The sequence below is a fragment of the Protopterus annectens genome, chromosome 8.part0, assembly GCF_019279795.1.
Source record: "Protopterus annectens isolate FY-2018-M chromosome 8.part0, PAN1.0, whole genome shotgun sequence".
In the NCBI taxonomy this organism is placed as follows: Eukaryota; Metazoa; Chordata; order Ceratodontiformes; family Protopteridae; genus Protopterus; species Protopterus annectens.
The window spans coordinates 1,507,623,899-1,507,648,543 of NC_056741.1; positions in this window are offsets into that span (position 1 = coordinate 1,507,623,899).

Below are 24,645 nucleotides of genomic sequence, written 5' to 3' on the forward strand. Positions count from 1 at the left end.
TGGTTGTAATACAGAACCCATGATTCCATGATATTCACCTCCAAAACATCTTTTTCATTCTGAATTACAGTTTCTGTTTTCTCCTTCTCCAGCTCATCTCTTCTCCCAGCTTTCATCTTAGATGTAATGATCACTGGTAACAGCCCTCTGGTGTCACCTTGAGAGCCCTCCAAAAAAGTAGGGGCCATTTATTTAGCACAGCATAAAGCACATATTTACAGGCACATATATACACACATTTCTATTTTTTTAACTATTTGTTATTTTTCTTAAAACATCCTTGTTATTCTTCCATAATTGACACTTAGTCCTTCTATAACTATAAACTCATTTTACACAATATATCTGTCAAACTCCATTTTCCATTAAACATTTCAGTCAGTCTTTCTTCCAAATAACCCATATTATATGAAATAAATTCTTATTTATTCATGTCTCATATTGCTTCCTCTTGTTCTTAAATCAATGCATAATCATATTTATATCTATATTGTCTGTCATTAATATTCTCACAAAGAAATCATCACACTTTTTCTAGCATTTCACCACTTCTTTACATTAAAAAAGTGCTCAGTTGTCTTTTCCTCACCACAAAATAAACACATTATTTCAAAATTCTAAGGGTCCTTTATTTATAACATAAAAGAACATTATTTACATGTTTACAGTCATGTCGACATATTTTATTTTTTTACTATTTATATTTTTTATTATAACATCCTCCTTATTGCACAGCCATAAATTAATGTTTTACAATATGTCCATCAAAATCCATTTCCCATTAAACAAAATTTCAGTCAGTCTTTTATTCCAATTAACCCATATATACGATAAAACAAATTCTTATCTAATCATCTCTCATATTCTTTCTTCTTATTCTTATAATATCCATACATAATCATATTCATATCTATATTGTTTATGACATTAATATTCTCAAAAAATATTTCTTCACACAACCTGTTCCTGAGTTTCATTACTTTTTTACATTTAAAAAAAATGCTCTGTTGCCATATCTTCCCCACAAAATCAACACACCCTTTCAACATTCTTTTTATATGGCATAGTCCCCTTTACTGGTAACATATTTATTACCAGTCTGCTCAGGAAATTCTGACACACTACTATCTTGGTACACCATCTTCCTTATTTTAATGGCTTTAATCACTTCTGTTAAATTTTCCCATAGATTTGCATAATAATATTGCTTCATCAGATTATTATACCACATCCCCTTTTTATCTATATCATCAGTTTTTATTTTCCATGTTTGTATTTTTTCTTGACAATTTTAATTTAGTCATTTACATATTCTTTTTCTAATTGTCATTAACTCCCAGAACCTTTTGTATTTTGCCGTGATCATATAAGCATTTGACATTTATGCTATCTTTCCCATAATACAGATTTCACCAGATAAACCTTTTTCTTGAATGGTAATCCATATATCCTCCAGAGAAGGCATATTTCTTTTGTCACCACCTTGCATATCTTTATCTAAGGTCATTTCCCTTTCCTTTAAACATCTATTCAGACAAACTAACACTACCCACATCCATATTTTTGTTCTTAGTAACTGCAACTATATTGCCTGCATATGTCAAAACTACTGGAATCACCAACTCCTTTTGCATCACATATCTAGCATCTTTCATTTTATAAGCTACTGCATTCACTATTGCATTCATTACCATTGCAAACAATATTCCTCCCATGGGATATCCTTCTCTTATTCCACATTTCATGCATATTTCTTTATTCAGCCACTCATTCCCTAACACTCTCACTGCATTATTTTGATATGCTACCATGGATTCACTTTATAATCTCGAAATACTAAAATACAGAATTTTAGTATCTCGAAGCTATAAAGCCGAAGCCCAAAAAACTGGCAGCCTCAACCGCAAAATTCAAAATTGCAATCATTCACATACACACACCACCACACAAACAAGCACACATACACCTACCTAATGACACTACAACAAACAAAACAACACACACAAACACAACATAACAAACAAACACAACTTACTTACCGGGTCTATATCAGAATAATGAAAGTGCATATGTGCGACTACATAAAAGTCGACACATAATACGTGAAACCTTTAAATAGCAAACGACCACAAAATCAAATTTTTTCCTGGCTGTTTGGAAAAAATAAAAATTAAAAAACATTATCAGGTGGGGGGCTTCTCCCTCCCCACACCCCCCAACATGGAGGGCTGTGCCCCCCAAACCCCCTCTAAATAAATATACCAACTCTGAGATCAAACTCTAGCGAAGGAAAGGGCAACTCCGTGTAGATGGCCAACTACCTCCTTGCCCTTTTGACATATTCATCGAATTGCTTATATGCGGTTCAATGACTATGTGTCACACTTTATGTGTTTGCTCAAAATCAGTTTTGTGCTTCTAATATAGACCCACCCTACCTATAAGCAGGGGGCAAGTCCCACTGCATCCCCCATGTGGAGGGCTGCACCCCCCACACCCCTGCTACTTACATATACTAACTCCGAGGTCGCATTAAACACATGAACACATAAAACTCACCACTACACACACTCACACACACTAAAATCCCTACTCAATACCCTTACAAGAACACCACTTACCTGAATCCCCAGCTAAAGTCACAAACCACAACACATGTCACAAACACGACAGCACAATGTTTTTGCATTCGATATTATGCAGTTTCGCATAACTGCACTTTCGACTTTATAATCTTGAAATACTAAAATTTGATATTTTAGTATTTCCATATTATAAAGTGAAACTGCTACCATACACACACTCTTAATTCTATTATCTACTCCAAACTTCTTCATAACATCCCACGAAGCATCATAAAATGCCTTGCTAGTATCACCTACCATAAGTTTCACATCCTCCCTTTTACTTATACTTTCATATACAATTTTTTTCACAACTAATAATTCTTGACATTTTTTCCTTTCATAACATATATATTCTCTTGCATAATACCCTTCACCCTTCCTTCTACTCTCCTCTGTATTATTCTCATAAAAAATATAATCTGTGTTATTTAGTGGGATCAGTCACCATTTTTTATTTAATTCTTCCCATTTTTGTTCTGTATAAATTGTAATATCCCACTACTTAACTCCATAAACAAGCCCTCTCTTCAACCATTCATTCAGTACATTTACAAAACACAGTCTGTGCCAGTGCATGGATTTCTTGTACACTCTGTACTGTATATCATCTGGGCCTGATACTGAAATAACATTTCCTTTCCTATTCTTTCCTTCATTATGGATTTTTTTACTTTACAATCCCTCTCGTTTTCCTTCTTTTACTCTTATACCTGTTTTTCCACATGCTGTACTACAATAATCCCAATCTACTGTTTTGTTCTTTTTAACTCTCCTTTTATATTATTTATTTCCCTAATTATACTAATATCCTCCTTTACCATTTTACCCAACTATATAAAAAGTTCCTCCCTTTTCTCTTTTAAATAATGTATGTGCCTAAACAGTAATGCCTTTTTTTCTCAATTTCTTTTATATATTTCTTTTTCCATAACATAATTCCTTTCTTAGATTATCCCGCCATTGAAAAAAAAACACACTTTAAATTTAATTCACCATTCACACCAGTTTTTATAAAGTCCTTCATGGTTACGTGATCTGTCCTTAACTGCACTACTTCCCATTCACCTATTTCATCCCATAATTTCTCATTTATTCTTTTTATTCTCTTTCCTGTTTTATTGTACTCAGTTTCTTCCATAACCTTTTTCCATATTGCTAAATGAACTTCAAAATCCATCACGATTGTATCACCATCCGCTATCCCCAAGAGTTCTGGTAATAAAAAATAATTTCAGATTCAAGTGATCCCTTCTTATTAGTCCATTGTCCTTTTTCCAAACAACTAATTTACCCCATTTTAGCACTTCCTGTATTTTTTCACATTATTTCCTATTTTTAAAAGTCCCTTGCAATTATAATTTTCAGGTTAACCACCAAATAGTCTAATATTTGATGAAACAGCTTATCTCTATCCTTGCTAGTTATATATGCATATATTGCTATAATTCTATAAATGTTATTTCCACTTCACATTTACAGCAGTTAACTTTCCCATCCCTACCAAGGTCACATATCTTTTTTCACTGTTTTTTGCACAACTCAGCCACTCCAGAACAATGTTCACTTCCTGAGTTCCATATTATATTTCCACCCCCCACAACTTTTCTGTTTGCAGTATTTCTTCACTTGTCAGGAATCTTGTATCTTCTAACAGAATAAGATTCACATCACATTTAGCACACCATTCCAGTATGCATATCCTTCTTACAGTGTTAATAATACTGTTCACATTTATTGAAAGTACTCTAAAATTATTGTTTTTCCTTCTTTTAACTTTAGGGGAAATATTTTTAAACTTTCATTTTCTTATTTTTATTCTTTAATATTTTTTCTTCAGTGTCTGCACAAATAATTCTTGATCCAAAGAACAGGATTTTTCAGTGGCTAGAACTTCAAAAAATAATTAGTATCAATCCCTTCTCCTGATCTCTTTTCCTATATGTATTCTGTCTCCTACCCCCCCTTCCATTATTTTTCATTAATTACTGTTTGCTCTTGACAATCCATCAAAAAGTGTCTTCTTTTTACACAACCAGACACATACGTTCTTGCTGTATGTTCTTTCTCCCCACACTGGTTACATTTTACCTTGCTGCAGTCATTCATTAAATGAGAAAAGTCCCCACAAAAGAAGAATGGTTTAAGCTGGCTAGTTTATCTTAATACCCCTCTATGAACAGCTATAAAAATAGCACTTGGCAAGGTTTCACCATGTTTTTTTTTTCAGATTTCAAAACAGCTTCCAATCTCTACCCACTATTGCTTAAGTTTCTCTCCTCCAACTTTCACAATATTATTGTGTCACACAGACCCCCACATGCATTTTTTAACATCAACTTCTTCCAGTTTATCAGTTCTAAACTGCAAAGTAACATTATTTTTAACATTTAAGTTACTACCAGAAATCAACTAATTGTTCCATGAATAAATACAGTTGCAGAAATTTCATCACTGGTCCATCATTTTCAAATGTTAAAGTCACAAAAAGTATCTGTCCTGGTTTCTTTTCCACAGTACCATCCTCAGCACTTCCAAATAAGTATCTCATCCAATGAAACACAGAACTGTCACCTGGATCATCCTGCTTGATTATTTTTAACAGAACGTCATCGGTAAGCCTTCTTGATGCCACTTCTGTTATTTGTACCACTTCAACAGAGTCTCTTACTTCCTTCTCCATTTGTAACATCCACTGACACACAAATCTTTGTTTACATTACAAAGCACCATACTGAACAATTTTTTCTCCAAATTCTCACTTTCTACTTCCAAACTCTCCATACCTTTTCTCTCCTCCTTCAAGCTGGTTTTTCCTTATGCCTCTTCATTGCTGCTGCAGGAACCCTCTGGTGCAATTTAGCAGCTCTAAAGAGTACAGGAAGTTCCCTGATACCCTGGCCAAATTTCCTCTAATATAAATAACACCTCATGTCTCCCCTGAAAATTGTCTACTAGTCTATTGGAAGTAACTGGGTCAACAAAGGATAAAGAAATAATAAAACGACAGGCTGAAGAAAGGATGATCTTAAAAATCACTCAAGAAGGTATAACATCAGTATAGTTGGAAAACAAGTGAGAATGAGCAACAGTGAACTGGAGCAATCTGTAATGGGGCTATTACATGAGAGATGTTGTGATAAAGGAAATCAGGAAAAACTTATAGAGAGAACACACATAGTAGGATGGAAGCAAACAGCAGCAGATAGCAGACCCAGGCACGTTTTGGAATGGTTGCATTCCTTTGCTATGAAAAATGAAATATCAGGCAAACAAAACAAACTTAGAATTATACCATTTGCAGGGTTGTTCTGAAAGCTGGTTGAGGATTACTCACAAACACTATTCAAGAGAAGGAAAGCAGTGCTGTATGTATTAAGCAAATCAAATGAACAAAACAGTTGCATGGTTGAAATACCCTGCAATTCTCAAAGTACAGCAGGAAAGGGAATGTTTCAGGCTACACGATATGGAGGATGTTCAAAAGTTTAAACAAAGGTATCACAGAATTCTAAACAACATAAAGGCGGCATAACAGGCGGTAAAGTCTAAATTGTCTGCTAGACATGGGCTTGGAGACCAACCTTAGATTTTAAAGAGATGATGCAGAGAAACTTGGAGGATGAGCAATGTCAGTTGTTCAAATCCCCGCAGGGAAGAAAAGACCTGTAAGTATAGAGGGCTCACATACTAGTAAAAGAGATGAACAGCAAATAAATGACAAAATCATCCACAAGGAGATGAGGAAAGAGATAAGCTAGAATGGAAATAAATGAGAGACACATATCAAAGAGATAAGGAAATCCATATACAAGATGAAGGCGAGGTAAGCTGAAGGGCCAGATAGATTCCCCTTAGAGTTCTACAAATGGGGAGGGGAGGAAGTATGGAAGGTTCTAGATAAGGAATACTGGAGAATACAGGATTCAAGCAAATATGCAAAAGTATGAGGAGGGCCAGGATAACTGTGATAGCTAAAGATTATTATTCCCATCTTGTAATAAGCCCTTGCCAACAATGGGTGGGACAATGAGGTGTTAAGGTACAGATTCTTTAGCAGTGACAGTGATGTCAGTGGCAATTTAATTCATGGAGGTTATTAAATATGAGGTTCTGTTCCCATGTTTTGAAACATGGTAACTACTACAACTTGCCTGATAGTATTGAGGTGCTCAAAAGTTTTATCATGTACCTCATACCTTACTTTTTTAAAACTGCAGATGTACAATTATTGTAGTTCTCCTGGTGCAGATTGTTCACAGTTTTGTTCATCTAATTTTAAATCTTACTGCTGTTTATGTCCTTAGAAAGGTGAGGTTTCCAAAAATACACATAATATGAATTGAGTCAGCACAGGGGGGATAAAAACTTCTTGATTTCTGTTGGAAATGCTTCTTTCTGTGTATGTCAGCATCTCAAAAGGTTTCCTTGCTGCCCCCTCTCTCTGATTATTTGTTTAATTTTAGATTGTCTGATATAAATATCAGACAATCTAAAATATAACAGTAATCGTAATATTGATACTCTATCCTCAGCTGTTTTTATTGACCTGTCCAAAGCATTTGACATGGTGAATCACCACCTCCTTATAGACACACTCAAAAACCTGTCATTGGACAACCATACTATACAGTGGTTCCAATCATACCTACATAACAGGCAACAGGCTGTACTATGGGAAAATACTTTATCTTCCCATGTCCCAGTCACTCTAGGGGTCCCGCAAGGATCTATATTAGGCTCATTACTCTTCTCCATCTTTACAAATGACCTTCATTCTGTAATTCCTCAAGCTGACTGTATCCAATACGCTGATGACTCCACACTCATATGCGCTGCTGCTTCTCAATCAGAACTTCAGTCACTAACCCAAATGACCTTTAGTACAGTTGAAAACTGGCTCCTACAAAGACGTCTTATCCTTAACCCCAAAAAACAAAAATGCTACTATTTACCCCACCATAGAACCTCCCCACTTAACTTTACTATTACTTCAAATGATGGAACTATAATATCTCCTGAACCAACCACCAAACTACTTGGGGTACTAATAGATAACAACTTGTCCTTTGAACCTCACATTAATAGCACCATAAAAATAATAAACAAGAAACTAGGTTCTCTCTATAGAATAAAACCCTTTCTTACACCTCCAGCCAGGGTTACTATTGCTCATACCCACCTCATCTCTACCTTGCTCTATGCCTCCCCTATCTATACCAAAATATGTAGAAGTAATCTGAGTAAACTTACATCCTCCTACAACAATATTGCCAGATTTGCAGCTGGGTCCTCCTATAGAACTCATCATTGTATCAATCTGAATCAGTTAGGATGGTTAGAGCTGCCAAATTTAATATTTTTCAATCAATTAATAGTAGCCCATAAGATCCTGTATTTACCTCAAAATACACCCATACTTACATCCCTAGTCATCCCCTATAATAACCACAAGACCTTACGCTCAGCTAATAACCTACTTGTACAAATATCAAAATCCAACAAGTTAGCTGCTGACACCTTGTTCTCCAATACAGTAGGTAAAGCCTGGAACATCCTCCCAAGCCAGCTAACCTCAATATCCTCTGTCAGCTTATTTAAAAGCAAGCTTAAACCCTACCTCAAATCACACTGGCTATGCCCCTGCGTTAACCTAGACTAAGTACCTAACTATTAACTAGACTCTCACAATTCCTAGTCTCCCATGATCATGATCTTGTGTTGTCTCACTAATTTTTAGTGAGCTTAACCTTCCTTAGGATTTTTTCTCATGTAAATAAGTATATACTGTGGAATGATCAAACACCTTCATATAGTATCACAACCTATGTGTTAAATAACACTAGAAATCCATCCTTGTTTGCTGATCTTCTATACTCTATCTATTGATCTCTAGTGTTTTTCTTTCTTAGGTTTTTGTGAGACCTTAGTATCTCTTATCATAAATTACTAGGTGTATCTAATTTTGTAATATGTTATAAAGATTTGTACTACACCATTTCTAATGCAAATGTATTAGTCTTATTCATCTATTCTTAGATAAATTTTTCCTTTTTCCTACTGAAATATAAAATATATAATCTTAGGCTTGTACTATAATTGTTAAAACTTCTTATGTACCAAATTATACTGTTATTGTCTTTGTCTTGACCTTTTATGTTGTTGTAATTTGCGGAGATTTTCTCCCCGGGCCTCCACTGAAAATGGACATATATCCAGCTGGACTAGCCCGGTCAACAAATGTAAAATAAAAAAAATAAAATAAATAAATATGCCATGTCTCTTTCTTCACCAGCTGTTGCTGCTGCTTTGATGACAATTCAGCTTTCTTTTCCTAGGTTTTACTTTGTGGTTGTATTATTCTGTGTTTGAATTAAATTTAAGCAACTATGCTTTAGAGAGTTCTTAATGGTAAATCTCTTCTCATCCTCTCTTCTCCTCTTGCATATGGCTCTTCTAAATTTTCTCAAAAAAACATAAAATGTTTATTAAATATAGATTCTAATCATCCAGCTTAAGGAAATAAATCTTCCAGATAGATTTCTGTGCAGAAATGAACTCCTGACACCCCCTGCGTAACATCTCAGAGAAAAGGAGTTTCCCCATCACAACTTTTTCTGAATACAGAGCTCCATATTATTATTGTTTTTCTTTTGCAGTAAGCAACATATTAGAGCTATAAGAGATCAAGTAAAAACATTACTACCACCCAAATGAATGCTGCAATATTGTTGCAGGTTGAACTGTACTGTTTAATTTGAAATTAATCAGAGATTAATCAGATAAAACTATGATACTCTGCCAGTATAAATTAAAGGTTAAAAGTACCTTTATTTGTTGAACTTACTTGGTAAAGCATTGTGTAACTCACAAATATATTATATTATTATATTATTATTATATTATATTATATTATATTATATTATATTATATTAATGTTAAAGGCCTTAACTAACATGTAAACCTTTCACCCACATCTATCTGGGGATCCAACTTATCTAGCTGCCTGGAAAAATTCATTTTATGTAGCTAAATGGACGCAAACTGATACCAACTATTGCAGATGGCATAGATAGCAAAGATACCAAGGTTTGGTCACCTACAGCAGCCTTTATAGGTGCTTGGAAAATCACTATGAGAACATTTACAACAAAGTATTAATTATTCCATTGGACTTAAAAGCCAGACAGAGCTAGAGAGAGGAAGAGAGAGAGAGTGAGCAAGAAATACAGAAAGAGAGAGAACAGAATGGATCAACTTTGGTTTAGTTCTCAGACAAATATTATACAATATGGAAAAGTAACATCTGTCTCTATTTTTCTGAAAACTGAACAGCGCTCTCAAATTTGCATCTGAATGTATTAAATAAAATTTAATATTTTATCCAGTTATTTTATAGATTTGTGCTTTATAAATGTGTCGTTAACCTCTCCATAGTAATGATTAAAGTCAGGTGTTAAACTCTGCAAATCAGAAAACTTGTAACATTGGTAGCAAATCTGAAAAACGCACCACATTGGCTAGGCATCAGAAAGCCAAAAATATAAATGACCAAAGTGCAGCTTCCCCCACCACTGGCGAGGGAGATGTCTGACAATGAAAATGGAGCAAAACATCACATATATCTTGTTCCCATCTTTGCCATTCCACTGTATTCAGTGTTTGGTCATTAAATCCATTTGCTGCAAATCTGCATAGCACAGTTGTATACACGGATTCACTTCAGAAGCTCAAAATACTGAAATCTCGAATTTCAGTATCTCGAGCCCAAGAAGTGGAATCCACAAAACAATGAAAACTAAAAACCGTGAAATTCAAAACCTCGAATACTGAAAGTTTTTAATTTCGCAGTATTACTACACACACAAACACAAACACACACACACACACACACACACACACACACACACACACACACACACACACACACACACACACACACACACACACCATCCACCACACAAACACACGCAATCACTCTACTACATGAAAGAAGGGGGACAAGTGCCCCTGAACCCCCCCATGTGGGGGGCTGTGCCCCCCCCACACACCCTACTTAAATATTCTCACTCTGAGGTCGCACTACATACAAACACACACAAAACACCACCACACAAGCTACTTTCTCTTCGCACACACACATCACAACAACAAAACACACTGACACACACCACAGCCCCTACCCAAACCCCTTAACACACACTTACCTGAATACATAACCATAGTGGAACTTTAGAAGCATGAAATTCAAAACCTCCGGTATTTGAGGTTTTGAATTTCGCGCTTCTAAACTTTTGATATTATGTGGATTCGGTTTCTTGGGCTTGAAATACTGAAATTCGAGATTTCAGGATTTCGAGCTTCTGAACGGAACCTGTATACACACATTCAAACACACACACAAATACACACACACACACACACACACACACACACACACACACACACACACACACACACACACACACACACACACACACACACACACACACACAAAAAACACAAATCAGAGGCAGAGCCAGATCAGTTTATATAGTAATATTTAAAACATTATTTATCAGTTTTTGTGCCTATAGTATGAAGAAAGCATAAGAAGGTATATTTTTGCAAGCCTAGTCAGAATCAATTAAAACAACATAAACTAAATTAACAGAAACAAATCGCAGTTTGTGATAAATGAGTTCCATTTCCTAATGAAAATACTAGGGATTTGACCTTCTGATCTAGTTCACTTAACTCTAGTATTGTTCTCTCTGCCTGGTGTGGTGTTCATAGATGTCTATATAGCAGTGAAGCCGTTAACCCAGTTATCGCGCATAGACACAGCCGACTGCTATCCAGCAAAGTACAACATGCATTATCATCACCATCCATTAACCAAAAAAGTACAACATGCATTATCATCACCATCCATTAACCAGCAAAGTACAACACGCATTATCATCACCATCCATTAGCAGCAAAGTACAACACACATTATCATCACCATCCATTAACCAACAAAGTACAACACACATTATCATAACCATCCATTAACCAGCAAAGTACAACACGCATTATCAGCACCATCCATTAGCAGCAAAGTACAACACACATTATCATCACCATCCATTAACCAACAAAGTACAACACGCATTATCATAACCATCCATTAACCAGCAAAGTACAACATGCATTATCATCACCATCCATTCACCACTGGCTAATATGAACCCTGCAATAAATATAATCAACATAGCTGCATGGTTTTATTTTCAGTGTAGGATTTAGAAGGCCTTTTAGTGACATACCTTTACTCAATCATACAAGGGCTGACAAAAAGGAAGTCCTCCTTTGTCGATCCAACCTTTTCTGTATTGACCCATATCTTAAGTTTCCCTGCTCCCTGAAAAACACCCATAAGTTCCCTTTCCTGCTCTATTTTTCCATAAATGAAGGATTTAGTGGGGCTGAGCCAGATTGGCACAGAAGATAAGTCCTCTATGGCATGTGTTTTCCCAGCCATGACCTCCAAATGACTGTGGTAAATAATAGAATTCATATCACCATTGTGTGTTTTGTGAATCTTTGGAATCTGATAAAAGTGCTTGTCTTAATGGTTTAATTTGTAAAAGTGGCAGATTCTACAAAGAAGAGAAGAGTTTCTGTTTTGTTAACTTGCCTGTATTTCAAGAGAGCAGTCTGTTAGTTTTACTATGTTAATTTAGCCAAACCGATTGCTCTGATGGTTTTACAGCTGTGCAAACAAAAGGCATGATTACCACAGAGCCAATGCAAAATAAATCAACATGCATGAAATTGCCAGTGATCAAGCATGATCTCACGTAAGGCACTGAAAAAAGTACAAAACCGAGTTATGCTGGGCAGGGACACAGATAAATTGTAATGTGAATGTAATTCCATTTCTCATCATTGCTGACCTCTGATTTTAAAATAGTTTTATTTATGTGTGTGTGTTTTATTATTTATTCACATTTGTTAAATAGGAATGCCCAATTGTGGAGTCTTAGAGAAGAGTCTCTATACGCGTGTGTGCACGAGCAGTCGGTCTTCTGGAGTTTCGGGTTTTTCATCTCAGTGATTTGAAAGTTGGGTAAGTGAGAGATATATATATATAAATATATACATACACACACACACACACACACACACACACACACACACACACACACACACACACACACACACACACACACACACACACAAACACACATGCATATCTCAAAAAATTGTTTTACAGCATTTCAAAAATAAAAAGTAGCAGAAACAAATATTTAAGCAAGAATCTTGCACAATTATAGGTTCATAGGTTCATAGGTTCATACTAGGCTATCTGCCCAAGGGCATTTATAAGCCTAGCCCATAGTTATGTGGCTTTCGCCACCCCTTTAGTTTGAATAAAAACTATGCCTATCATTTTTCTGTGCCTCTGTCAAGCAGTGACACTGAAGTAATCCCTGGGGTATATCTGCGATCTCCCATCCATTGGTCAAGATTCCTCTTGAACAAGGCCAGCGAGGTGCTCTGCCTCACATGTACCGGGATTTTGTTCCACAGCATAGGGAGTCTCTGGGTGATGAATCTGTCCCTCCAGCACATTCTATTTATAACCGTGTCAAGGTTTAAGTCTCCGCCCTTGTGGTTCTGAGGGATCTAGATTTTTGAGGTGAAGCATATTCATCAAATCTGGGTTTGACATGGCCTTATATGTCAGGCACAGGTCACCTCTGAGCAAGCGGTATGAGACTGAATAAAGCTGGAGTTCTTTCAGTCAGGCAGCATAAGACATATTTTTGAGACCCTTTATCCTTTTGGTGAGGAACTTTTGGGGCCTTTCAAGCTGCATCAGGTGTCTGGTCAGATACATTCGAACGGGCATTGTACTCAATCATAGGTCTAATGAGTGATGAGTACAGGGGGACGATGACCTCCCTTGATCTAGATGTGAATCCCTTCATGATCAGGTGGGTGATATAGAAGGTTTTCCTAACTACTTTAGCAACATGAGTGTCAAGCGAAGACTACTGTCAACTTGGGTCCCCAGATCCCTGATGACTTTTTCTGTGCTCAGTGGATTGTCACCTATATGGTAGCTAGGGGTAACCTTGTTTTTCCCGAAGGGTATGACTATGCATTTTTTGGCATTTAACTTCAGGCCATGGCTCTGGCACCAGTTATCCGTTTCTGTGAGGCCCTTCTGGAGGATATCTGTGTCAGATGTGTTTTCGACTATGGCCCAGTTTGCAGTCATCTGCAAACTTTGTCAGCCATAACCCTCCTGTGTTTGCTTGTACTTCAGAAAAGTAGATGCCGAACAAGAGTGGACCCAGGACTGAACCCTGTGGGACACCACTTGTGACAGGCTTTGAGTCTGACATGGCTCCAGCAACTCTGACCCTGTGGGTTCTGTCGCTTAGCCAGTTTGCAACCCATCTTGTGATGTATGGGTTTACATTCAAGCTGATGAGTTTTTCGATTATACCTGAGTGGGGTATTGTGTCAAGGCCTTTGCCAGGTCGAGGTAGGCTGTATGGACTGCCTTTCCTCATCAATGGCCTTGGTGACTGTCTCGAAAAAGTCAACCAAGTTTAAGAGGCAGGATCTGCCTTTGACAAAGCCAAACTGGGTTGGATCCAAAGTCTGCAAGTTCCCTATGTCTTTATTTATGAGTTCCATTATGATCCTCTCCATGGCTTTGCAGATAAGGCTTGTCAAGCTAATGGGCGGTAATTTCCAGGGTCTGTGGAGGCACCGCCCTTATGAAGTGGGACCACAGTCGCGTCGCCACTCCTTGGAGTGCGTATCCTGAGGTGAGGCTAAGATTAAACAGCTGTCCTAACTGTGGGTTTAATTCCTCATTGAGTTCATGAAGCACACAGCCGGGGACACCATCCGGTCCCATGGATGCTGTGTTTTTTGCCTTAGTGAGGGCAGTTCTCACCTGGGCATTGGAGATGTTTGGGTGGCTACAATCCTCTGTAATAGATATCTCTCCTTTTGGGGGGGAAGTTTGCACTGAACCTGTCAGCCAGTATGTTAGTAATGTGTGTAGGTTCAGTAATTTTCACATCATTTTGAACTAATTCTGAGCATATCTGGGAGTTTCCTCCTAGGTTTCTAACATAGCTAAAGAAGGCCTTATGATTGTCTTTAGAGTCCTTGGCGATTTTTCTCTCAAAATTTGCCTTTGATGATTTTATGAGAGCTCTTAGTTTTTTACTTATAATGATCAAAGGTGTCTTACCTTTCAAGGATTTTGCTCTATCTTGTAGTAGCTTCCTCCTTTTGTTGTAGAGCTTGTTTATGGCTGGGGTCCACCAGACTGGACGCTTGCCTTTGGTACAGAGAGTCTTAGTTTTGTTTGGGATTGCCTGATCCATGCAGTCCTGTAGGTGCTGGTAGAAGGCATTTGTAAGTGATTCAGCGGTTTGAGTAATGTTTACCACTGGCTCAGGGGCCTTAAAGGAGACCACACTAGTTTTTAGAAGTGTGAAATCGGCTTTTGAGAAGTTTTTCACTGTGGTCTTTTTGTTTCAGGTGGGCGGGATGAGGACCTCCAGCGAGATTAGTTTATGATCTGATCTCACCAGTGAGGGTATACTTCGGTGTTGAACATTTTGATCCCATGTTCGTGATGATGAGATCAAGTATGTTTTCACCTCTTGTGGGGATGGTGACTAGTTGTTCCATGGCATTTGAGTTTATGAACTCCAGGAATCTTTGGGTTAGAGTGTTCGGGCTTGAGTAGTGTTCCCAGTCTATATTAGGGTAGTTGAAGTCACCTAGTATGATGGTGTTTGGAGATACATTTATCCCTCCAATGTTTTCAGGAAGGCCATGTGAGGTTCCTGAGTTTGAGAGGGTGGCCTGTAACATGCTACAAATTGCAGAGCAGTCTTGCCTATGGTTAATTTCACCTGGATGGTCTCCGATGCATCGTGCGTTGCCACCAACCTTGAGGTGTGGGTGTCCTTTATGAATATGGACACCCCTCCTTTCTTGGTGTTGTCCGGATTTTGGGGCGGAACGCATGATATGAGGTGAAACCTGTTAGTGCTGGGGTGCTCTCAGGAGCCTTGAACCAGGTTTCTGTCACAGCACAGACATCGATGTTCTCCATATTGAGAAGGGCCTCAGTGCGTGCATCTTGAGATTGAGACTTCTGGCATTGAGCAGCATTACCCTTAGTTTTTTCCTTTTGGTGTTCTAGGGTGGTAGGTTTAGAATTTGAGCCTTGCCTAAAAAGGCACTATGGGGGTGGCAAGAGCCTTTGCCAATATCCGAAGCCCAGGGTGACAGGTGCAAGCCATCCCTTGAAGCAGCGTGGCTTGTCCAGCATGTCATCCCAGGCAGACAGACATTGGATCCCCTTTGAATGACACCAGAATTTAAGCCAATTATTAAAGCTGATCATCTTATCACTGTATTGTGGCATCATTCTAGGTGAAGGTAGGATACTGCTCAAGGTCAGGGTCATACCTGCCTGGGCTACATAATCAGAGAGCTCCTCGACGTCCCTTTTCATGTAGTCCAAGGAGGTACGTCTCAGGTCGTTGACACCAGCGTGGACAATGACTGAGTCGTACTTGTACCTGCTGTTGAGAGACCTGAGTGCTTGCGTTATGTTAGTTAATATTATTTGGATAGAAAGCAGAAAAAGAAACCTGGCTCTACAGTATTACATAAAAAGAAGGAGATTATAAGTAAATTATTTGTATATAATTACACAAATGCATAAACAAGAAGTGATGCCACAGCTGAATATATTTATTTGAAACATGTAAACTCTAAAAACACATAAAATAAAAGAGATGAGCGCTTTCGGCTTTTAGCCTTCCTCAGATCTGATTTCCTGTTATCAAGTGCTCATTTAAATATTAAAACTATTGATAACAGGAAATCAGATCTGAGGAAGGCTAAAAGCTGAGAGCGCTCATCTCTTTTATTTTATGTGGTTTTAGAGTTTACGTGTTTCAAATAAATATATTAAGCCGTAGCATCACTTCTTTATGCATTTGTGGATTTAACTTCTTGAAGTGGTTCGTTGGTTTACTTGGATTTAATTTATCAGTTATTTGCATATAATTGATACATATGTTTATATTTGTAATGCAGAAGTAAATGCAGTGATTGCAGAGGTAATGTTTGTAGATAATGAGCCATCAGATAAGAAGTATGAGTAGGACTTTGGTTATAAAGTAGGTCACTTTTGTACGTTACATATTACAATGGAGACACCGCCAGGTTCTCTGTGAGTTTCACTAGTCTTATAAGTAATTACCATCTGTCCTGCATAGTTAATATACTGGTCAAAAGCTATAATCTCTGTGCCCAGTTGTAACATTTTCAAACCTGGATGTGTTTTAAATGTGGTCTGCTATGGCTCTGGGAATTGGTGCACAATCTGAGTTGTATGTAATAAAATTTTGTTCCAGAAGACTTTTGAATATTTGGAAGAGAAATCTGTAAATGGTGAAGACAGTAGTAGGATTTGTAAAATTAGTTTAGGAGTATCTTACAGGAGCAATGTTTAGATTGTGAATTTGAGGGAGGGGGTGGGGTGGTACAAAAAAGAGAGAAAAATATCATCAGTTTCAGTTAGTTATGTTTTAACATTTGTTATTTTGATGAGTCAGAAGCAGAATTTCATAAAAACTACTTCACCTATGTTGATAAAGTCACGCACTAGTTTTTACTATTTCAGTAAACCTGGTGCCATGTTTAGCTCCAAATCCAGCTTTCATTGTCTTGACATACCTGCCTGACATGCAGTTGTACTAAGAAGTTTATAGACTATGATGGTAAGATAAGGCCATTACAGACAGTCTAGACATCTCTTGTCTCTACTAGTTTGGTTGTTTTTTAAGCAGCTCTCTGAAGTATTCTGTCCCTCTGTAGAGTTGCTTTATTTACAAATTGATACTGTATCCGAAGGGATACTGTTACATTCACCCACCTACTTCTCTGTGATAGATATTTCTCCACATTCTTTTGAACTTGCTCCCTTCTTGCACATGTTTTCCTTTTCACTTCCTATTGTGCAGAAGTATTGATGGTAGAGAGTCCTGCCGACCTCATATTCACTGCTAACTTAACTCATGTGGCAGTGTCTGGTTGCTATAAAATCCTGCATGCTTGGAGTTATGTATACACAAATGAATGCAGTGGAATCTTGCATGCTTGTAACTCATGGGCATGAGTATGGATATTACAAAATCGTACGTACTTGTAACACATGCAGGTGTATAGGTGTCATGGAATCATCTTGCATTCTGGTTATTTCTGTACAGGTATATGCATGATGTAAAATCCTCTTTGTTTGTAACTCCTTTACAGATGTAGAGATGCCATGGAATCATGCATGCTTGAAACTTTTCTGCAGAAATAAGGATGTTACGAAGTCTTGCACACTTGAATTCGTGCTGGTATATGGATGCAGTCTCATATTACATGTGTGCAACTCCTGTTTAGATATATAGATACTATGGTCACTTATTTGTATGTAACTCCTGTGGAAGTGTATGGATACTGCGGAATCCTGTATGCTTCTAACTCTTGTGCAGATATGTGCATTTAGTGGAATTTTGCATGCCTTTAATTCCTGTGTAAGTATTTAGATGTTCTGAAGTCCTACATGCTTGAAACTCCTAGAGAGGTGTATGGATTCTGTGGAATATTGCTTACTTGTAACCGCTTTACAGGTGTATGAGTGCTGCAGAATCCTGCACGCTCGTAACATTTGTGCAAGTGGACCAATGCTGTGGAATCCTTCATTCTTATAACCACTATGCTGATATATTGATTTGGTGGAACACTGCATGCATGTAACTCCAGTAAAGGTGTACAGTTGCTGTGAAATGCTGCATACAATTCATGTGCATAGGCAGAGATGCTACGAAGTTCTGGATGCCAGCTCCTGTGCTGTCATATGGGTGTTCCAGAATCCAGCACATTTGATAATTCTGTGTAGATGAAAGGACATTATCAAACTCTTGCAGGCTTAAATTTGATCAGGTATATGGATGCATGTAAAATCTTGCATGTTTGTAATGCCTGTACAGATGTATGGATGCTATGGAATCCTACATGATTGCAACTCCTGTGCAAGCATATGAATTTTGTGGAATCTTGCATGACTGCAACTCCTGTGCAGTTGTATGAATGCTCTGGAATAGTGTATCCCTGTAATATCAGTAAAGATGTATGGATGCTATGATATACAACATGTTTTGAACTCTCTTGCAGGTGTGTGAGTGTAGTACAGTCTTGCATGCTTGTATCTCATGTGCAGATATGCAAAAGCTGTGGAATCCTTCATGCTTTTATCTTATGTACAGAGGTAGGATATGGTGGAATCCTGCAGATTTATGGATATGGTATATACTACATGATATTAAATCTGCAGATTTATGGATATGGTATATACTACATGACATTAAATCTACAGAGTTATGGATATGGTATATACTACATGATATTAAATCTACAGATTTATGGATATGGTATATACTACATGATATTAAATCCTACAGATTTATGGATATGGTATATACTACATGATATTAAATCTACAGATTTATGGATATGGTATATATTACATGATATTAAATCCTACAGATTTATGGATATGGTATATACTACATGATATTAAATCTGCAGATTTATGGATATGGTATATACTACATGATATTAAATCTGCAGATTTATGGATATGGTATATACTACATGATATTAAATCCTACAGATTTATGGATATGGTATATACTACATGATATTAAATCTACAGATTTATGGATATGGTATATACTACATGATATTAAATCTACAGATTTATGGATATGGTATATACTACATGATATTAAATCTACAGATTTATGGATATGATATATACTACATGATATTAAATCTATAGATTTATGGATATGGTATATACTACATGATATTAAATCTGCAGATTTACGGATATGGTATATACTACATGATATTAAATCTGCAGATTTATGGATATGGTATATACTACATGATATTAAATCTGCAGATTTATGGATATGGTATATACTACATGATATTAAATCTGCAGATTTATGGATATGGTATATACTACATGATATTAAATCTGCAGATTTATGGATATGGTATATACTACATGATATTAAATCTGCAGATTTATGGATATGGTATATACTACATGATATTAAATCTGCAGATTTATGGATATGGTATATACTACATGATATTAAATCTACAGATTTATGGATATGGTATATACTACATGATATTAAATCTGCAGATTTATGGATATGGTATATACTACATGATATTAAATCTACAGATTTATGGATATGGTATATACTACATGATATTAAATCTGCAGATTTATGGATATGGTATATACTACATGATATTAAATCTGCAGATTTATGGATATGGTATATACTACATGATATTAAATCTACAGATTTATGGATATGGTATATACTACATGATATTAAATCTGCAGATTTATGGATATGGTATATACTACATGATATTAAATCTACAGATTTATGGATATTGTATATACTACATGATATTAAATCTGCAGATTTATGGATATGGTATATACTACATGATATTAAATCTGCAGATTTATGGATATGGTATATACTACATGATATTAAATCTGCAGATTTATGGATATGGTATATACTACATGATATTAAATCTGCAGATTTATGGATATGGTATATACTACATGATATTAAATCTGCAGATTTATGGATATTGTATATACTACATGATATTAAATCTGCAGATTTATGGATATGGTATATACTACATGATATTAAATCTGCAGATTTATGGATATGGTATATACTACATGATATTAAATCTGCAGATTTATGGATATGGTATATACTACATGATATTAAATCTGCAGATTTATGGATATGGTATATACTACATGATATTAAATCTGCAGATTTATGGATATGGTATATACTACATGATATTAAATCTGCAGATTTATGGATATGGTATATACTACATGATATTAAATCTGCAGATTTATGGATATGGTATATACTACATGATATTAAATCTGCAGATTTATGGATATGGTATATACTACATGATATTAAATCTGCAGATTTATGGATATGGTATATACTACATGATATTAAATCTGCAGATTTATGGATATGGTATATACTACATGATATTAAATCTGCAGATTTATGGATATGGTATATACTACATGATATTAAATCTACAGATTTATGGATATGGTATATACTACATGATATTAAATCTATAGATTTATGGATATGGTATATACTACATGATATTAAATCTACAGATTTATGGATATGGTATATACTACATGATATTAAATCTACAGATTTATGGATATGGTATATACTACATGATATTAAATCTACAGATTTATGGATATGGTGTATACTACATGATATTAAATCTACAGATTTATGGATATGGTGTATACTACATGATATTAAATCTACAGATTTATGGATATGGTATATACTACATGATATTAAATCTACAGATTTATGGATATGGTGTATACTACATGATATTAAATCTACAGATTTATGGATATGGTATATACTACATGATATTAAATCTACAGATTTATGGATATGGTATATACTACATGATATTAAATCTGCAGATTTATGGATATGGTATATACTACATGATATTAAATCTACAGATTTATGGATATGGTATATACTACATGATATTAAATCTACAGATTTATGGATATGGTATATACTACATGATATTAAATCTACAGATTTATGGATATGGTATATACTACATGATATTAAATCTATAGATTTATGGATATGGTATATACTACATGATATTAAATCTACAGATTTATGGACATGGTATATACTGCATGATATTAAATCTACAGATTTATGGATATGGTATATACTACATGATATTAAATCTACAGATTTATGGATACAGTATATACTACATGATATTAAATCTACAGATTTATGGATATGGTATATACTACATGATATTAAATCTTTATTTTACTTTCATTTACCAGATTTGTACCACTGGGTTTAGGCCTGGGGATTAAAGCTTTAACATATTACAAACAGTTTTAAACAGATATTCAGTAATATACATTTGTTAATTAGATTGCATTCATATGAAAGTAGAAGTAAGTATTACAGCATAAGGGGTGCTTACTCTTTATTATATGTTAAACACTGAACATTTGACGAGGTGTTCCAGTGGGTTTGTCAGATAGCACAGCATCCATGGGACCGGATGGTGTCCCCGGCTGTGTGCTTCATGAACTCAGCGAGGAATTAAACCCACAGTTAGGACAGCTGTTTAATCTTAGCCTCACCTCAGGATACGTACCCAAGGAGTGGCGCACGGCGACTGTGGTCCCACTTCATAAGGGCGGTGCCTCCACAGACCCTGGAAATTACCGCCCCATTAGCTTGACAAGCCTTATCTGCAAAGCCATGGAGAGGATCATAATGGAACTCATAAATAAAGACATAGGGAACTTGCAGACTTTGGATCCAACCCAGTTTGGCTTTGTCAAAGGCAGATCCTGCCTCTTAAACTTGGTTGACTTTTTCGAGACAGTCACCAAGGCCATTGATGAGGAAAGGCAGTCCATACAGCCTACCTCGACCTGGCAAAGGCCTTCACACAATACCTCACTCAGGTATCATCGAAAAACTCATCAGCTTGAATGTAAACCCATACATCACAAGATGGGTTGCAAACTGGCTAGCGACAGAACCCACAGGGTCAGAGTTGCTGGAGCCATGTCAGACTCAAAGCCTGTCACAAGTGGTGTCCCACAGGGCTCAGTCCTAGGTCCACTCTTGTTCGGCATCTACTTTTCTGAAGTACAAGCAAACACAGGAGGGTTATGGCTGACAAAGTTTGCAGATGACTGCAAACTGGCCATAGTCGAAAACACATCTGACACAGATATCCTCCAGAAGGGCCTCACAGAAACGGATAACTGGTGCCAGAGCCATGGCCTGAAGTTAAACGCCAAAAATGCATAGTCATACCCTTCGGGAAAAACAAGGTTACCCCTAGCTACCATATAGGTGACAATCCACTGAGCACAGAAAAGTCATCAGGGATCTGGGGACCCAAGTTGACAGTAGTCTTCGTTTGACACTCATGTTGCTAAAGTAGTTAGGAAAACCTTCTATATCGCCCACCTGATCATGAAGGGATTCACATCTAGATCAAGGGAGGTCATCGTCCCCTGTACTCATCACTCATTAGACCTATGATTGAGTACAATGCCCGTTCGAATGTATCTGACCAGACACCTGATGCAGCTTGAAAGGCCCCAAAAGTTCCTCACCAAAAGGATAAAGGGTCTCAAAAATATGTCTTATGCTGCCCGACTGAAAGAACTCCAGCTTTATTCAGTCTCATACCGCTTGCTCAGAGGTGACCTGTGCCTGACATATAAGGCCATGTCAAACCCAGATTTGATGAATATGCTTCACCTCAAAAAATCTAGATCCCTCAGAACCACAAGGGCGGGAGACTTAAACCTTGACACGGTTATAAATAGAACGTGCTGGAGGGACAGATTCATCACCCAGAGACTCCCTATGCTGTGGAACAAAATCCCGGTACATGTGAGGCAGAGCAACTCGCTGGCCTTGTTCAAGAGGAATCTTGACCAATGGATGGGAGATCGCAGATATACCCCAGGGATTACTTCAGTGTCACTACTTGACAGAGGCACAGAAAAATGATAGGCATAGTTTTTATTCAAACTAAAGGGGTGGCGAAAGCCACATAACTATGGGCTAGGCTTATAAATGCCCTTGGGCAGATAGCCTAGTATGAACCTATGAACCTATGAACCTATAGGTAATAGATCACGTGTTTAGTGCTTAGAAATTGAAAGGAGCTCTGGTGAGAAAAGGAAACTAGGTTGTACAGAAAATGTTAATATTGGAGTTAAGATGTGGAGTGTAAAGCAAGTTCAGATACAATTATATATACGCTATCATAAGGTTTATATTACAAGTATAGAGGTGGGGGAGAGCACCACCATAAAATGAAGTATATAGCTAGTAGATGCTAGTAAAACTATTCAGATATTGGTGAAGACTGGTTGTGGGACATAGGATTCTAAAGGAAGAGAAACGGTTTGACGATATGGCAAGTCAAAGATAATAGTCGCATTTACCATGGAGATGTACACGAGCCGATCTACTGAACTGGTAGGTGAAGTTTTAGTTTTGTTTTGAATGAGTTAGCATTCTGAATGGATTTAAGTGATAGAGGGATGTGGATACTTGTAACTCATGTGCTGGTATTTAGTTAGATTTAAGTGATAGTGGGATGTGGATACTTGTAACTCGTGCTGGTATTTAGTTAGTTTTAAATGATAGTGGGATGTGAATACTTGTAACTCATGTGCTGGTATTTAGTTAGATTTAAGTGATAGTGGAATGTGGATGCTTGTAACTCATGCTGGTACTTAGTTAGATTTAAGTGATAGTGGGATGTGGATACTTGTAACTCATGTGCTGGTATTTAGTTAGATTTAAGTGATAGTGGGATGTGGATGCTTGTAACTCATGCTGGTATTTAGTTAGATTTAAGTGATAGTGGGATATGGATACTTGTAACTCATGTGCTGGTATTTAGTTAGATTTAAGTGATAGTGGGATGTGGATACTTGTAACTCATGTGCTGGTATTTAGTTAGATTTAAGTGATAGTGGGATGTGGATACTTGTAACTCATGTGCTAGTATTTAGTTAGATTTAAGTGATAGTGGGATGTGGATACTTGTAACTCATGTCCTGGTATTTAGTTAGATTTAAGTGATAGTGGGATGTGGATACTTGTAACTCATGTGCTGGTATTTAGTAAGATTTAAGTGATAGTGGGATGTGGATACTTGTAACTCATGTTCTGGTATTTAGTTAGATTTAAGTGATAGTGGGATGTGAATACTTGTAACTCGTGCTGGTATTTAGTTAGAT